This window comes from Sinocyclocheilus grahami, unplaced genomic scaffold (genome assembly GCF_001515645.1).
Source record: "Sinocyclocheilus grahami isolate Dianchi unplaced genomic scaffold, SAMN03320097.WGS_v1.1 scaffold786.1, whole genome shotgun sequence".
NCBI classification, from domain to species: Eukaryota; Metazoa; Chordata; class Actinopteri; order Cypriniformes; family Cyprinidae; genus Sinocyclocheilus; species Sinocyclocheilus grahami.
In genome coordinates, this window is record NW_015505965.1 from 414,020 (window position 1) to 418,202 (window position 4,183).

The following is a 4,183-nucleotide window of genomic DNA, read 5'->3' on the forward strand; positions in this document are numbered from 1 at the left end:
CTTTCGCACTGAAACACACAGCGTCTCCCTGACATGCTGCATCAACATTACTGCTGTTCCTGAAACCATGCCTTCTTTCTTTGCGTGAACATTTGGGCGGTATAACGCAAATATTTCCACATAGTGACGTAGACATGTGGGGGCGTGTTAGAACGAGCCATTTTAGGTAGGCATGATTGACTCTGAACTTTTATAAAGAATATCTCTTTGGATTTGAGACTTTAGTCTTTGCAACTTTACAGATCTTCTTTATGCACCAAGAACTTGTAACACTCTATTTAAAAATTGAAATCTCATCATATGACCCCTTTAAAGTCCTATCTGAGACTGTGGTTAAGAAAAAGACCAGTACATAGAATATTTGCGTGACTAAAAAACTAAACAAAAAAAACATGCCCCTTTTCCCCTTTATATGAATTACTAAAATATATATTTTAAAAATAAGTTCAAAAGACAATCAGATAAAAAATGCACACAGCATGCAAATATAGAATTGGATTAAAACACCTTTGTTGTGGTGTCAGTGGTGCTTTTTATTGTCATCATCAGTCAAACAGTCATCAGTTTGGACTCTGGAGAAGAAGACATCTTATTCTTAAGAAGCAAACACCAAAAATCAATGTGACTGCCATTTTGAGCAAGTATGATGTATTATTTAAATAAATGTTTAAGGCAACATCTTATGAATAACTGAGATGCCAGTGTCACAATAATTGTCACGAATCCGGTCCATGAACTTCCGTTTATTCACCATCAGAGGTCACCCTTTCCGATTTCATTGACTCTCGCACTACACACTGTTGCACATCACCCCGGACTACATATCCCATCATTCATTGCACTGATTGCACTCAGCATGGATTGCACACAGCTGTTAACACTGATTGCACCCAGCTGTTTCATATCACTCCCTCACTATTTAACACTCACTCTGATCCCTTCCCTCTGCCGAGTATTGTTTAGCACTTATCTCAGACAGCTACACTACAGAGCCCTCAGTCGTGCCTGAGCCTGAGCCTGAGCCTGAGCCTGAGCCTGAGCCTGAGCCTGAGCCTGAGCTGTTTTCCCGGTTTCTGATCTTCGCCTGGTTTCCTGGATTTCTCCCTTAGTCTTGCCCCTTCTGATTCTGTCTGCAGTTCTTCGACCCACGCTAGCCCTAGGATTATTCTTGTGTTTTGCCCGTTCGTCACTATGTGAGTGTATGGACTATGCTTTATTGACTGTTGGCTCTTTGTGGACTGTGGGTATCATGGAGGAACGCAACCCCACACTTACTCCTGTAATAGCCTCCGCACTAGATTGCGTTCACAAAATGGTGGCGACCGAGGAGCCTGATCACAAAATGGCGGACACAACATCGCCCTGTCAAGTCACAGTTGATCGTCATGAGTCAAGTCAAGTCACAGCTGATAGTTATAAGTCGAGTCTAATCACAGTTGATTATCACGAGTCAAATCAAGTCACAGTTTATGATCATGAGTCTAGTCAAGTCACAGCTGATAGTTATAAGTCGAGTCTAATCACAGTTGATTATCACGAGTCAAATCAAGTCACAGTTTATGATCATGAGTCTAGTCAAGTCACAGCTGATAGTTATAAGTCGAGTCTAATCACAGTTGATTATCACGAGTCAAATCAAGTCACAGTTTATGATCATGAGTCTAGTCAAGTCACAGCTGATAGTTATAAGTCGAGTCTAATCACAGTTGATTATCACGAGTCAAATCAAGTCACAGTTTATGATCATGAGTCTAGTCAAGTCACAGCTGATAGTTATAAGTCGAGTCTAATCACAGTTGATTATCACGAGTCAAATCAAGTCACAGTTTATGATCATGAGTCTAGTCAAGTCACAGTTGATCGTCATGAGTCAAGTCAAGTTACAATTCATTATCATGAGCCAGGTCTAGTCACAGCTGTTCTTCCTGAGTTCAGTCAAGTCACCACTGATATTCATGAATCTAGTCAAGTCGCAGCTGATATTCATGAATCTAGTCAAATCACTGCTGATCTTCATGAGTCGAGTCTAGTCACAGTTGATCTTCCTGAGTCACGTCTAGTCACAGTTGATCGTCCTGAGTCAAATCGATTCACAGTTTATTCTCATGAGTCTGGTCAAGTCACAGCTGATATTCATGAGTCTGGTCAAGTCACAACTGATCGTCATGAGGCAAGTCAGGTCACAGCAGCTACACTACAGAGCACTCAGTCGTTTCTTAGCCTTAGCCTTAGCCTTAGCTGTTTTCCTGGTTTCTGATCTTCGCCTGGTTTCCTGGATTTCTCCCTTAGTCTTGCCCCTTCTGATTCTGTCTGCAGTTCTTCGAGCCACGCTGGCCCTAGGACTATTCTTGTGTCTTGCCCGCCATATACCTGTCTGCCTCTGTTTGACCCTGCCTGCTTTATGACCACGTCTCTGTCTTCTCCACAATAAAGCTTTGCGAATGGATCCGCACGTCTCACGTCTTGTCAAATCCGTAACAATAATGTTCACACTGCCCCAACAGACACCAACAGACCTCAAGTCAGGGAGAGTTAACTAGGGGGAAAAATGGATGATCTTGTAACAACAATCAAAATTATACTGTTATTAATGTCTTTGCGTGTCATACTTCGCCTGAAAAGATGGCGAATAAAACGAAAGAGGCTGTGGGTGAAGCCAAGGTTGCTGCGACGGGGAAGACGGGGCGCCTACTTGAATTTATGCAGAGAACTGCAGTCGGAAGATTTACAAAGCTTTCAAAATTTTGCTCGGGTGGTCCCTAATCAGTTTCAGCAGTTACTTCAGATGGTGACACCAATCATTCAAAGGCAAAATACAGATTTCAGAGATGCCATTTCACCTGGTGAACGCCTAATGATAACTCTTCGCTTCTTGGCAACAGGTAATAACCTAATGTTTCCTCTTCGATCCGTGTAAATAATTAGCAGTGTTGATAATTATACAAGAACTAGGTTGAAATGTTCAGTACTGTAATTCTAAAAGCTTTTTATTTATTGTTTTATTCACAGGGGAATCATTTCATAGCCTGCATTACGCTTTTCGCCTCGGATGCTCAACTTTAAGCAAACTTATACCCGAGACATGTAGAGCCATCTATCAGGTTCTCAAAGAAAGACATCTTAAGGTATGCATTCCGATCCTCACCACTTTGGTTTAATCAATATGTCAATTTGTAATTACCTTATTGCAAAGAATAAGTGGGTATCCGCTCTGTTCTTCTCGTTTGAAGTATGCGCATCGTTATGGGAACTGTCCGGTCAGGTGGTGCTGAACAAAGCCAGTGCTGTTAGCGCTACATAGTTCAATAATAGGGTCAGGGCTACCCTTACGAAAATTAACCAGGGTATTACTGCAAATAAAAATACAAATGGCAATCAATACGCCAAAAATAAACAAACAAATAAATAAATAATGTTTTTACTATAATTAAACCATGGTTAATTTATTTTCATCAGGGTAAACTATGCACAGAGATTAATGCACAGTAGTACATACTGTACATGCATGTTGTTTACAACATCTCAATCTGCTTATAAAGACTGCTCAAGCTGTTATTAAATAGTAGATTCCTTTCTGCTATTAAGATTATTTTTCATTCTCTATATAGGTTTGGGAACAAAACAAAATGCCCTTTTTTTGGAAAGAGACAAGAATAAAAACTATACTTTAAAAAAGTGATTCTTTATTAGTGTCAATTACTAATTTAAATTCGTACTTTAAAATATCTGGGAGACCATAAAACTAGGTAAACTTAGAAATACATGCAGGTATAACTATAGGCCTATACAAACGAACAAACATACAGTACAAACACACAGAGTGAGACCTGAACATTTACCAGCCCTAATAATAATAATAATAATAATAATAAAAAAATTGGACTTTAGATGCAATTAAGTGATTTAGGGACTACAACGGATGTAAATATGGAGCTGCATACTGGCTTGAAGAAGGGCGAGGGGACAATAGTATTTGAAATTGTAGGTGGTGTGGGTCTTCTACTGATCTTAACTGATGCTCTATATACTGACAAAAGGCATATATGCTGTCATTCTTGGGTGGCTGCAGATTCTGGTGCTTCTCTGTCAGGACTTTAAGGGTTTCATTTATTGTCCCAAGAATGGCAAGGTCTTGGGCTTGTGCAGGATCAGATGAATATCTTCTTTTACTACGCCTTTTTTT